This window comes from Botryllus schlosseri, chromosome 7 (assembly GCF_051294905.1).
Source record: "Botryllus schlosseri isolate E-star chromosome 7, Bs_hap1, whole genome shotgun sequence".
Lineage (NCBI taxonomy): Eukaryota > Metazoa > Chordata > Ascidiacea > Stolidobranchia > Styelidae > Botryllus > Botryllus schlosseri.
In genome coordinates, this window is record NC_137242.1 from 28,243,076 (window position 1) to 28,258,310 (window position 15,235).

At 42.1% G+C, this 15,235-nt stretch overlaps 1 long non-coding RNA gene across 1 annotated transcript; it reads right to left on the minus strand.

The window, feature by feature from the left end:
* Positions 1-11,461: 11,461 nt before the first annotated feature.
* On the minus strand, positions 11,462-13,567 carry LOC145443210 (uncharacterized). Its single transcript, XR_013916340.1, has 2 exons — positions 11,808-13,567; positions 11,462-11,710 (listed from the first exon to the last, which is right to left on the minus strand). It is a non-coding gene; the product is annotated as an uncharacterized LOC145443210 (long non-coding RNA).
* Between the last annotated feature and the right edge of the window lie 1,668 nt (positions 13,568-15,235).

Sequence of the window (15,235 nt, forward strand, 5' to 3'; positions counted from 1 at the left end):
AACGTTGGCAAAGGAATGAATATCTTCAACAATATTGGTGCTTGTACTTGCATGTTCTGCATATTGAACGATATCACCATACGTGGTCAGATTCGCCCGATGGAAGTGATGACTTCGAAAATTCGCGGCATGTAATTGTACAGTAAATCTTACAATATATTCATGCTACGCGGAGAAGAATATTCATTAGTTTCCCGCAGTTAATTTCGAGCTAGCCCATTGTTATTTATAACTTTGTTAAGCCATGTTATTTCGCCATTTTCACTAAGGATTGCGCTATTGATATGATGTCAGACAGTATCGGTGGATTGAATGTTATGAAGCTTGCGTTGTACGCAACAAAATGGGCGGTCTATATCTACGTTACTGGGAACGGGTGCGAGTGCTAGATCAAGCCCATGTAATACCTGTAAGGCCAGGGCCGGATCAAACTGGTACTGCACCCGGTCCAGGCTGGCTTATATCATAAAAATGGACCACTGATCAGGCAACGGTCAATCTCACCGACCCCAAATTAAAATGAGACAAAACGGCGTCTTTATTAATAAAGTGCGAGTCGTGGTTTGGTTAATACGCTTAGATTGGGTGCGCGAACTTCAAGTTCTCAGTCGTATTGGAAGTGGACTCTATTGCATGAATATCATCTGTGGGCTACTGATTCTTGTCGGTTCTATACACATTGTACCAGCTTGATGTCACGGGTCAACGCTTGAGCTATAATTAACACCGTGCAGTGCATGGCATTGAGTTAGGTCGTGAAGTGTTGATGCGGCGCGAGACTTGCGGTGGCGCGAGTCCCGAGTTTGTTCAAGTAGGTTGAATTCAAGTAGAATAGCTGAGCGGACTTTTTCGGGCGAGGCGGCATCACGGGTCGAATTTCAAACCGTCGGGATTCGCAATTCTGGGGAAATGAGATCGTGACAGTAGCGAGGTTGCGCCATATGGTCACTGTATAATGAAACCCGCATGAACTCGCTGCGACTTCCTGACTGAGCGCTTCGAGGACGGTCGTCCTAAGGTAACTGGAATATAATCCCGTACGGCCGAAATGATTTTATAATGGACTATATTGTATTAGTTCATTCCTTCGAGGCAAATCAAAAGGAATGTACCCCTTGCTCCAGTAACCAGAAAATGTCAACTGTAAGGCGATACTCTTCATCATGAAAACTGGGATGTTTCGTATAACTGGGACGAATGCAAGTAATCTGATCTTAGCATTGCAACATTGATCTGACGTGAACCTTGGGCGCCGTTAGTGGTGCGAGCGAACAATCTCAAATGACATGATTTACGAATAGCGCTCGGTTTAGTTATACCCTGAGAATAGTGTAAAGGAAGACCCAGTTGAAGATAAGAGGTCCATGAACTGGTTAGGCCCCAATGTAACGTTAAAGGAGACCAATTGTTAAGACACGTACTGTAATTTTATGTACCATAATCAAGTTTGTGAAGAGCCCGCTTGCACCTTGTATGTGGATGCCGCATAGTGAAACAACAGCGCCTGCTAGCGGCCGAAAGGAATAGTGGTTGTCTTGATATAAAAGGGGGGCTAAATATGAATCTCAAAGTCGGCGCTTCAGCCGATTATGGGTCGACGGAGGTTAAGTCGTAAAGGGTATGCCTCTGGTGCCTAGAAAATACTGAGATCTCGGAGTTTTGGCTACGCTTCGCATGGGAATCCGAATTGAAGGATCCTTGTTGTTAGACATTGTGGTGTGTGGGTTGCTGAGTAAACTTGCGAAAGAAAACCTAAATAGGATACCTACTTTACAACCAAAAAGTAAAGTATTTCCCTGAGCGGGGAGAGGGTGATTGCAGCGGGCAAGGTACTGCACTGCAAGGCATTGTATTGACGAAAAAACCAAAATGGCGGCCGCATTTTCAATAAAAAAAAAGGGGGACCGAAACTCCCGGACCATCAAATTGCGCACGAGTCATGGCTCGTGGTCGTTAATAAAGTCGAAAACAGACCAAATCGCGAACGTAAACAGGATACTCAATAGCTTTGGAGCGAAAGAACAATTGGTAAATGGGTACGGATAGACCACGAACTATGAATCATAAAAAAATAAAGTAAGAATAACTTGCCCCGAGCCAGGCCCGAAATTAATCACCAACTATTAAGTACAGGAAGCCTTGTTTATTCTTTGAATCAGAAACCCATATAATCGGCCGCACAACACAACCTAATTCAGTCCGAATTTTGGACTCCAACGCGACGCAGATGAGTTGAAGCTTAGAAAGAGACGCATGCTACGCGCGGGACTGCAGCCGGCATTCTTGCACCGAGGCTATGGCAAAGATCACAGCACTGAGTTGAGTACCTTTAAGAAATATTTCATGTGGCAGCGCTAAACGCAGTTGCGGTCCTAGAAGGTTGAAGGTTTATTCGGCTGTATACGCGCGTGAAGTAGTGCGCGTCAAGTCGTCTTGTACTTGCACCCTGTAAAGGGAAAATTTAGGACACCGAATATGTTCCCGATTGTAAAAAGCTGGCCTGTGTTTTCTTCCGGTACCGTTTCAATTGTCATTAATTATGATGCGCCTTTTAGTTTGAGTTCGAGCCTCTGGGCTCGCCGATACGAGCGACCCATGATGGAGGCTACGGGCACAGCTTGCGGGCCGAACTATACCCATGGTTCACTCTGAGGTTGCTGCAGAAACCCGGCAGGTTTCGTCATATCAAGATTTTAAAACCACAAATTATGGCCGGCATAAAAGCGATCTGGTTTGCGTGTATGGAGTGGTGAGTTCCCTTCCGTATCGAACGCAAGATACTATCAAAAGTAATTTTTTTTTTTTTTCTAAGATTGTAAAATTCTCGTTTATGTAAACCCGTCGGAGGGGGCCAGCTTGAAATTAATATATTCAATATTCCCACTTTTAATACCGCGTCTGCAGCAACTCTAGGACCTGGTGAAGAAGCCCGCGAGCGTGTCCGAATTGGGACCTCTGGATAGAACAGGAAGGCGTGAAATGATAAAACAATTAACTTGGTAAAATAGGCCTTGGAGCCATGACGGCTACCATAAGTGTAGGAATGTGTCTGATTTAGTGCATGCTAAAAGTGTTGCTTTTCAATAGCTCTTTCAAATATTTACCTCTGGCAGGTACCCTGAATTGATAGTCGTCCGTCGTCGAATATTATTACCTATTCTAGGAACGTGTTAGGTATAATGAGCGGCGGAATCAGGCTTAGTATTGTTGCGATAATTCCGGCGTATACAAGCGCTGCCGTGCAAGAAGAACTCACACTACGTGGGAATTACGATGATAGATCGTATCAGCTTCAAATCGGAAAATAAGCCAGGTTTGAATAAAATTTTATTCGTGTCACATTTCTTTCTAGAACTGGCAGCCTCCAGTTGGGAAATTGGTCCCTATGGATCAGAGCATTCATCGCGGGCTTGTGGACAACGTGAAGGGCGGTGCTCTTATTGTCGCAGGTCCGGGATGGGCTCTGTTCCAGTAGCGATTAGTTAGAGTATAGTAAGAGTGGGGATGGTTCCATTTTTAGATGATTGCTTTTGTGGCAGTCCTGGGCCCAGGAATTCAGTACTCGTCCGATGGTGACTAACCCTTATGCTTAGTCACTTCTATGCGCTGTAGATTGACGGGCAAGGCCTTGCACTGCCAGCCACCCAGTCACGGCGCACATCGATCGAGTCTAGTTTACGGCCTGGGGAGATTTTATAGGAACGGAGGTTATGTGAATAGGGCGAAATCTAGGAGTGACGTCCCTGGTTCGATAGGAACACTAAAAACCCACAAGGGTGTATAATTATAGGACCGGCCAATTCATGGCTCGCGAGGAGGTTTTGAGTGACGGTGAGGTAGTTTGTAAAATTAGCAATAATTGCACGGATTGCGAGCTTACAAAACCGGCCAGAAATTGATTTAGTCTGGCCGCCTCTGTTGAGATGTGGTGACTAAAATATCAGTCCCGACGCAGTATACCGAATCCACTAGTCGGGCACCTTTTGGTAGGTCTTTGTACAATACTTAAATAAGCAAAATAAATTGCGGTGGAAGTGTCAAGAGTAGGAAGTTTCTACACGCTTTGCGCAACATGCCGTACGATTGCTTACTTCAAATAAGGTTACCCCTTCGTAATTGAGCCGGACTGCATTTACAATTATGAAATAAAGTTTCCTGCGCCGTTTTGCGTTCGCGGAGGGGTCGTCAGTAGTTAGTATGATCGCTCGTGAGGTGGGTGGGGCTCTTATGGGCGGGGTGGCGAGCTAACGAGAAACCGGGGGTGGTGAACTAACGTTTTCGTCTTATGGCGGGGTGGCGAACTAACGTTTTCGTCTTATGGCGGGGGTGGCGAACTAACGTTTTCGTCTTATGGCGGGGGTGGCGAGCTAACGTTTTCGTCTTATGGGCGGGGTGGCGAGCGGCTGGGAAACCCGGGGTGGCAAGCGGCTCTTTTGTCTTATGGCGGGGGTGGCAAGCGGTTATTGTGTCTTGTGGTCGCACGGTAACCCTTTTCAGCATAGGGATCGGTCGCAAGCGGCTCTTATGTCTTATCGCGGAGGTGGCATACGGCTATTGCGTCTTATGGTGGGGGTGGCAAGCGGCTATTGTGTCTTGTGGTCGCAGATCTCTGGTGATTCGCTGAATGAACCTTTGTTAATGTGTATATCGTGAATTATTATATATGATGTAGTTTAGTCGTGACAAATGACCGATCGTGTTCTAAGTCTTTCGTCGCTATTGATTTCTACGTAACCTGAATAGTACTTTCAGATCGGATTATTCGCACCTTGTATACCGCTGTTTCGCGCCTACAAAATAATCTGCTGTTCAACAGTCGCAACAAGAATCACAAGTATATACATTTACACATTCGTTTATTACTCTGAAATCAAACTCTTCACAAAAGCACGTACAATCGTATCATTCACTTTTTTATCATCACCAAAATTATCCAAGTATTCCTCGGCTGAAAACCCTTGAGCTCTTTTTATCAAGAATGCAATAGCATGATCTCCACACACATCCGAAGTTTTACTCTGTAACTGTTTCTCAGTCACAGAAAATTCATCCGGCTCCAGGAATTCGATTATCTGAGGTTTTAGCGGTCCGAAACCTAGCGAATCATGAAAATGAGTATCGTCTTCTCTGTATATAGACACCCAGTGAGACCCAGGCAAACTCGACTCATCGTAATTAATGGTGATAGCGAATTTTCCGCTAGTTGGTTTCTTCGGTACCTGATCTACTGGATAAGTTCCTAGATATAGACTTTGTGTGTCGGGGTGGTTATAGAGAATATCATTGATCTCAGACGTATTCATATTTCGACGACTTGTCTCTTTTGATTCAACTGTAGAAGATGTTGAAACTCCTTCAAACATAACAAGGTTACGGAGGTTGGTAAAGGCTTCGATGTAGTCAAAACCAGATGCACAGTTCCTGTCTTATGAAGTTGATAACATCCCAAACTATTATCAGGTGTCAAATCAAACACAAAAAGAGTGTATCCGTTGACATAATCTTTGCGTGAAATATTTAAAGGTGCCTCGGATTCCCAGCGACCTGTCTGAGAGAATAGTGTCATATAACCTTCGAGTCCGCCGTGTTTATCAAAATCGAAATGAAATTCGCGTCCGTTAATTTGACGCCCATCCACACTTAACGAAAGATTTTGAACATCAAAGTGTTTAAAGTTGAATGGGTTTTTGGCCCGAACACCGTTAAATGTCGTGGTCTCGACTAAACCAATTACGATCTTCTTTGGCATGGTGCCGCTAACTAACTCTCTATCAATTTTCGATAAACCCGCGGCAAATGTATGAGTCGACATTTGTAAGCGTATCCAGGGGTACTTGGCAGTATTCTTCTGTAATACAGACTTGTGTGCTAAGCTTACACTTTCGGCGATCTTCATCTGTTTGACATACACCTCCATTTCGAGTAAAACAATTTGTACATCTTCCGCATCACCAAGCAGACAGAAATTATCTTCGTTACGTGTAAATTTTAATTTCATGTCGACATTATCCAACATACATCTAGACTGTTCAAAAAGACCCATTCGAATTTTTCCGATCAACTCTAACGGAGTGCTGTTTTTTGTAAGGTCTTTTCGTTTAACATATCCAGTATTCGCTGCACCAAGAACATCCATAGATCCAGCGACATCTTTATAAAAACCTTGTCCTTGCACAAAACTCTCCGAGGCACCATGTGTATCATTCAACAACCGAGAGATATAAGCTTTGTACGCATGACAATTATCCGAATTCGTGATAACCTCATTTGAAATAGTTACATCGATTTGTTTGAAAAGAGAATCCAACATGTTATTGACCAGGCCCACTTGTGTATCGTTTGCTAAATCAGTTCCATCGCGTTTAGTGAGCTTCAAACGTAATCTCAAGAACGTGTTTTGTAGATCCATATATCGATCCGTCCTTGGTAATTGTACTTCCATGACATTACCTAAACTATGGGGTTTGACGACGACATATTGCGATTCTTCAATACTGGTTTGTGTGTGGGGTATACTAAATATGTTTAATCCGGAGTTATGACATTCTCGGGAACCCGCATGCATCAACATAGTTCTTAGTCGAATATATCCTGTTGTTTACGACGACGTTTGGATGAAGTGTTCTTTGACTTTGTTTTTTTCCTTTTTATAGCTTTTGGGGTTAAAATTTTATTAATCACTCGACCGCCAGCTTGTTTACTTCTCTTGACAACACTAGACTTGATCGAGTTACCCCGTAATAGATCTCTCGCTATTTCACCTCCAGTCCGTAACAATTGACCACCAGCGTATTTCGCAATAGGTGTCACTAAACGACCGAGTGATTTAAACAAACTCCCGATACCGGAACCGGCTTGAACTCCACCACTAAAATATCCATAACCATCGCCTGTCTGGTTATAATGACGATGGACAGAATGACGATCACACGTGAAAACAACTTTCATAATCGCTTCCTAATGTTAAATGTAGCTTGCAATGAACGACTTATTATATTTATAGGTTCCCCAAACTCATCCCTGAGGTAAAGACATACAGAATCTACAACATCTTTTGAAACAGGGAAATAATACGGATTTGTCGCTGTCCAATTATGTGCGACATCGCCAGGTGTCAGCGGTATAACTCGTAATAAACGCGCTAACGTATCTCCAAGTAAGTGAGGGTGAATAATATCGCAATACACAAACAAATATTGACCAATCGCTGGTTCGGTTAAAGTGAAATCGATCTCCATGAGGGCTAATTCACAATATCTCGTCGGGATGTTGTTGATGGTGAGTAGTCTGTGTTCAAAATCAACACCAAGCATAGAGGTGGTTAACGTCACTATTTTCATCGTGCGTGGAGTGTCAATGTGGTCTCTATATCATGTACTAACTGACCGTATTGGTCCCGGATGGTGATTTTTATATCACGGATGTGGTTAATCGACACTGGGAAATAAAACGGTTTTTCATATACAACTTCTTGTCTCATACACGTCTCGTTATTTACTTGGATCACACGAAGCAATTGACTCATGTAATCACCCACCGGATGATGTCGTAGTACATTGATATACACAAAAAGATATCTGAGGTGGGGTTGAGTTGGTTTAGGTTTGATCGACGTGACATTACATACTGGTGTCGACACTTGATCAACTACACTGAAATAATTCGTGAATATATCCGTGGGGTGGAGTGTGATACGTTTCGAGTAACGAATTCGGAAAAGTTCATCGTTGATTCTTTCGGTGAAACAGTGTTTGAAACTGTCAGATAATATTCTTCGCGTCAACTCGAGGTTGTTTGCATAATTCCCAAGTGGTGTTAGGTACGCTTCTACTATTCGATCTTTCTCATTATGTAGCTCCCAGAGTGCTTGATCACGATTGATTATAATTCGATCAAGAGATTCACTGACAAAACTCATATCCATCAACGCAAGCTCATTACAAATAATTTCATTCGGTAACACCACCGAGAATTCACCTTGGGTGCCAGACAACGTGATGTAACTCATATTGAATCAACAGCTCTACGACGGAAGCGTAGGGTTACTGTCACTGGTGCTTTTCGAAATTTAATAGGGTTGCCAGCTGCATCACGTAGATAAATTCGTATCGTTCTAAAATTGTTTCTCGCTAAAGCAAAGAAGTATGGTTTTGGAAATATGTTGATTTGGTTTTCATTCGGTTTAGCGGTTACAGTAACCACCCGTAAAAGTTGTTGCAGCTTGTTACCATGTGGTCTTGGTTGTATCAGATCGCAATACACATAAACCTTATCAATCCGTTCCAACTTTATCGCAGGTGTAAATATAAATTCTACCACTCCGCGGCGACGAGATACAACGCGTCTAAATGTTATTGTGGCCAACACAGAACCAAGCGGTATCAGTCCGTAAGGCTCGGGTGAATCATGCGTGGTATGGGGTATGTGTTTGACGCTAGAGTCTGCGGTATCGGTATTTATGGGTACACCCCGCTTGTGTCTTTTTTTACTCGTGACTAATCTTCTGAATGTGATTCTAAAGTCACCGAATCCTTGTAAAATGAAAATGTCCCCCATGTAATATTTCTCGTACGATTCTAACATTTCACCGATGCTGTAATACGAACCTTCGGGAATATAATACCGTTCGGTGTATCCATTCGCATCGACAAATCCAAAACCGATACTTTTCGCTGTCACTTCAATTCGCGGTTGGAAATCATGGGGGAAGGTCAGCTCACATAATCCTAGCTCATGGCGATTCATTTCTAATTCTTTGTAAAGTTCCGTTTGAAAATCTGTGCTAGTATTCGGAAATTTATCCAAACTCGCATTCGAAGGTAGAGTCAACAACATTTTATTGTTTCTTTCAACATATACGGTGAGGTGATGGATTCGGTAATAAATACCCAAGTGAAGAAGACAGTAGCGTTAAATATATCTCACGATCCACCCCGACAGAAATTTGATATAAGGAAAACACGATTACACACACTAACATACAAATCTGTACAATAAACACAATCTGGTTTTTCAGACTGTTCGAGACTTGACCCATGCGAGATGAGACGGAATCAGAATCCATAGTTTGGTTGAACAACATTTTCAGCGTCTATTTATACAAATCCGAGACCCAGGAATTAAATGTAGATGGGTAACCCAACCATTTTACAAAATATTGCGTTTTCTTTTCTTTCCTGTGAGTAGACAGGATTTTCTCGATATTGTAAATATTATTATTTTTAGTTATTGGTTGTAACTCTTCACGCTGAAAGCGACCGTCTATAACTTCACCATGGTAGTCTTTCAATTGATAAGTAGGAGGGTCACCTTTACGACATTGAGATACGAAAAAGATTTCTTCGGTCCAACTCGCCAAGGCACTTTTTACAAAATTACCACGCGTTTTCGATATCCTGACTGGTGTGCCAATAGTTAGTTTGGGTTTTTTAGGGGTCATGTCACCGTATAACCTATGGAAAATTTGTTCTTGATTTGAATAATCAACATCCGCTGGAGGACACCCTATAGCAACGTGAAAAGTAGTGTTATACCCCCGGCATATCTCAGACAGGACACTGACATAATTCAAAGTCTTATTATGCGTGAAATAACGGTATAACACTTGCTTCAGAGTACGAATAACACGCTCGCATATCGATGCTTTCAGTTCACTATTTGTATGAAAATGTCGCACATTGTTCTCTTTTAAGAAAGTCTGAAACGCACGATTAGTAAACTCAGAACCTTGATCACTTTGAATAACATGAGGTATACGATCCTTAAATATTTCCTTGAATCCGCGAATAATACCTCGCGAGGTTTTGTTTTTGAGTGGATACAGATATAAAAATCGGCTGAAACAATCGATCGTCACCAACACATATTTAAAATTATCGTTTTCTTTTGAAAGATTTTGCATATGCATGAGATCGGTTTGATACTGAACACCGAGACCGGACGTAATCACTCTAGGTCTCTTAAATTTCTTTCGGTAGGGAAAATGTTTTGTGTACGCGTCCTTGCTCGAAAGAAACTCCTTGACTTTGGCTCTATTCCGCCCTCTAGAGAATACGTATGCACCGCGATAACTACCAGGTAGCCCTGGCGTGAAATACTTAGTATGGCTCCCATCCGTATCGTCTCGGGGTCTTGGGTGTACGACCACTTTTCGTCGGGGCATGCTGAGTCTTTACTTTGCTTCGTTGGCTACTCGGTGATGGTATAGGAATCCTTGATGGTTCACCCTTGATCAGGCGTCGTAGTGCGTCCAACTCACTAGCCGAAAATAGATTCCTTTGTTCTGATATATCGATTTTCATCGGTTGATTCAATGTGTCGTGTTTTGTTTGATAACGATTTAGTGCGTCGTTATATAAGGCTAATTTTCGTTCTTGGGGTATGTTCATCTGTAATATATCGCTCATACATTTGTCGATATCCAAATTCAATTTCTGAACGTCAGCTCCGTTGATCGGGCTCGGATTTATGAAGATTTTTTTAAAAGAAGTCATTTTTTGAAAAGATTACCGAGTAAACCAGTGACGACGGGTAGGATGCTTGATAATAGAGTCATAAACATACCCCCATTCTGGTTGACCATGTGTTTTTTATGTCGAATAGGGATGTCTTTCCTGACAAGTCGACGTAAACTACATTTATGAGCTGATAGTCGCTTTCTTTTATACTTTGAAAGAGGGATGTTGCCGTTTAAAATGTTCTTTGTACAATCGCATATACACTCGATCAATTCTTTGCTAGCTCCCGATATAATTTGCTTGCGTATCTCGGGTTTACTTTTATGTAAGAACTCTAGTGTGGGTATATGCCGCCGTGTCCGAGCTGGTACCTTGGTCATTTTGAGTTTAAAGTCGTCTCTGTGCTTGGCTATTTATACCAGTGGGCTATAAACCACCATGGTTTCACCAGGAAATATATTGGTCATAACTCGTCGATTTTCAGGTGCTTCTTGCGTGACATCAAGAAATAAATAACCATGAGGTCGCCTAGCAGCGTCACGATAAGCCTCTGGTAAAAATCTAGAGTTTGGGTACATTTGTCGACCAAGAAAACTGATCTGCTGTTGGTCGCGCGGATTCTTGAAAATCACCATATACGAGCTTGAGAGACTCAAGTCACGTGCTCCTTTACCCTTGTGATACAGGTTCTGCGTGATATAGCAAATTGACTTGGCTGAATGATGAGAAAATCTTGTAAAGTAGTCTGCAATTTTCGCTGTCTCAGTCATGAAATCATCCACTATAATCAAGGTGTCTTCAGAGCAAACCTTCAACTCTTCTAAAATATCTAGACCGGCGTGGAATTCTACATTATGCATCGTCTTGAAAACCTCCTGATAATTATTGTAACAATATACGACCCTGGATACACTTGGTTTAATCATTGATGTGGCATGCCTAATCAGCTTTGCAACAAAAGTAGTCTTCCCACTTCTTGAAGGACCACTCACAATACACGCGAATGGGTGGATCAATTCCATCATTTGTTGTTTATTGAAAACTCGATAAAGTGCATGTGTTTATATATCAACAAGGTTGGGAATATCCACTGTTGTAGTCATCTTGTTCTAGTGGAATATATAAACCCAGTAGAGTTCGATTTAACAATTTTCCCCGGGTTATGAAATCTTCATCTGTCTCTCGTAATTTCGTCAGTGGAAGTTGTAGTGTTATAAACGCTTTATTCAGGTTGTCAAGCAGCTGATCCCAATCTGCAAAATAAAAAATCGCATAAGAGGATTCATAACACGAGAGGATTCATAGCGCTTTAAAATCTAACAGTGTTACTATAACAACTATAGATCTCACCTTTTGAACACTCTTTTAAATCTTTATGTTGTGTCGATACGCGTTGTTCGTATAATTCATGTGATATCTCTCGATTCAAATACAGCTCCACGAGGTGTACATGATCGCGGCGTTGTACAAGTGTCTTTTCGTGTAACCGAGTCAGGTCTGCTTGTTCCAGAACAGATATTATGTAATCACTAGCCATCTGTAAAAACAAGACACAGATATCAGGAAATATTGTTACTAAAATGTTTTAGTTACAAGTTGACATTTAGAAAACACCCACAGATTGTAAACAAAGTTTCACCTAAAACTATCAGTGTTCACCACATGATTATGTTCACAATGACCAAGGGAATCATGTTTGCAAAAAATCATCGGTTGTAGCATCACTACTTTCAGAGTCAGAACGAGGTCGTTTCAAACTGTTTGCGACTCTATGTTGATCAAGGAAAAATTGGAATTTTCGATGTCGCTTGCGAGTTCTCAAGTAGGCTTGTCTCTCTTCGTAACCGAAAAGTGGTATCCACGAACAATTTTTTCCCAAGACCACATAATTTGTCAGCTTTGCCCTGTTGAATAGGATGTGGTTATCACTCGGCATCTTTCGATCAGGAAATTGTAGTTGAAGTAGCGCTTCTATGCAGACACTTCGGACACGGGTCCATTTCTCGTCTAGTTCCTGACGGCGCGCCTTGGATCGATCGGGTATCGTGCGGTCTTGTGAGTTGTCGTCGGTACCGTGAATCGAGAGCTGTGTTAATTCCTGCTCCAGTTCAAGCGTCTCTTTGTGCAAACTATTTAAATCCAATTCTGACATTACTGACTCAATATATGAAATAGCGTTATCCATCTGGAAAACAAATGACACATCAACACATAAAAAATACAAGTAAATCAAAATCAAGCACACAGAATACAATAACACACAATTACACATTTAATGGTAGGGTCGACACACCATCCTCAAGTACTCTACGTTTGGCGTAGAAGTAGGATAATGTTTTACGCTGCTGTTCGTACGTATAGACACCCCCATCTCTGCAGCGAAACCCCTTGTTCACTCCCCCCGCGGCTTCCTTAGATGTCAAGACTTCCAGAAAAGTGTTGAAGTCGATTTGAGCGGATTTCTGGAGGCCTTTGGAAGCCAGTTTTTTCTTTGACCCATCGCAAAAGTAATTTTTGGATTGGAGTCCGCAGAAGGATGTACCACCTTCGTACTCCACTTTCATCAAACCCGGTTGACGAAGGTAATAGGCATACGTGTCTTTGCAACACTGTCTCGATCGGTCAAAAGAAACCGGGTCAGTCAGAAACTCAGTTCGGTGTTCGTCACAAAAATAGCGCGGAAACCAGTTCTCGTAATTGAGATAAAATTCATCTCTTTTCTCGGGGATAAGGATATCGTCGAATGAGGCTGAATGCGAGAGATAGAGGGAGTCTGTGTCCATCATTAATAGCATGAAGCACTCGTCACGGAAATATTTACACAAGCAGTCATAAAAAAACGACAGCATCTTGAGCTTAGCATTGTTATACACCTAGAATCCCACTTGAATACAGTTACCCCACTTGATCGTTTTAGGTCGCTTCGTTATTTCAAATAGATCAGCGTGCAATTCATCATATTTCACAAAAAAACGATCCTTCACGTTGACGTCCAATTCACTTTTATCGCAGAAGGTGGTTCGTTTGAATTTACGCGGATTCATCAAGACGCGGCCATAACTACTATTTCCGGCTAATTTTTGTGTCAGGGCAATAATCTCAAGGTTAGGGTCACGGTCCCCAGCACGTCGACAGTCTGAGACATTTTTCGCGAAGTTGTCAAAACATGTCTTTTTGGTGAATTCGACTGCTTCGTGAATTTTTGATATAATCAACCCGTGTTTAACATACCACTTGATCAAGTCGGAGGTCAACAAGATTTTCTTACCCCAGTATGAAGCAACTAACATGCGCGTGGGTTTGGTGAGTAATTTACGATCAATGGCGAACTGTTTCATGTGTCCTGTGTCGACTCTGAGAAAAATATAGCTTGTATATCACGGAAAACATCCGCTAGCTCCCGACCGATGACTCGAATATTATACACATGACCAGTCTTTTTCACTACATACGATTTTATCGCTTGCCAGTTCTGATTTACAACTTCTTGGCGTTCGTCCCCAATCTCTGGTGGTGCATTCGGTTCTTCGCGAACACGATTCCGTCTGCGTCGACTCATCTGTAAAATTAATAACACGCGGTCAAATTCAGCACTTGGGGAACATTAAACTAGTCTTACTTACAATCAAGTTTCTTTGCCGGTGTCTTCGATTCTTTATGCTTAATAAAACAAGCAACACATCAATCTATGTCCACTAACGTTGTGTTATAGCGGATAACTTACCAGTAGACTCGTGCGTTCAACTTGAGTTTGCTCTGTCTGTCAACAACATAGAGAATTACATCATGTTCACTAGTTCTAAACAGTAATAACTCACCTACAGAATTCTTTGCTTCAATTCTGACGCTTGTTTTGTCTGTAGGATAAACGAATAACATATTATATTCATAAATCAAAGTAATCGTACCGAATAACTTACTAATTAACTCCTTATCCAGCAATCCGCGATCGAATATATCCAGACAGCCAGCCACGTTGTTCGCTGCTCGACGCCCGGAGAGAAAGACCTAAACCGCTGATTCGAGATTACACGAGCGCCAGCGCCACTAGTGGTTGAATTTCAGAAGCTATGATTTATGGCTCTAATGTAAAATCTGAAGCGGTAAACAGAAATTGAGAATACACACACACGAAACAATGAAAATCATACAGCACAATCACAAATTATACTTCAATTTCGTTCTAATTTCTAGAAGTCGGTGCAAGTACTCATCGGTTGCGGTATTTAATTCAGGTTGAATCTCATCGAGACTCCAGCGCTGACCCTTGACAGCAAGCAATCGTTTGATGTCAGTCATGAGCTTTGTGACTGTCAAATTTTTTTTCTCTATCAACGAGTCAACATAGCATAGTATTGAACCTAAATGCGGTTTAACAACGTCAATAGTTTGGAGGTGGGTGATCATCTTGTCAACTGTGTATTGACATAGTTTTTCTTCCTGCTTCTTCTTACCCTTCACATCGTCGCGAAAATCGTCGTCACTCACGCTTTTAGATTTCGCAGGTTTCTTGCCGGCCTTCTGTCTGGGTTCAGTACGACTCGAATTTTTCAATTTATCATTACAAAGCTGTTTAGCTGGTGATATGCCTACCCCCACAGTTGTCGATATGGTTCTTTTTCGAGCCAGCTTCCTGTTTGATACAGATTTAGGAGTATCAACCACCGATAGCGACTCAGCAGAGCGTTGTAGCGTCACCCCAGAAGTCGACGGCTTCTCGGTACTCAGTGATTCGAGGTTAACGGCCGCCTCATCGATCGGTACACACGGTGTCGTCA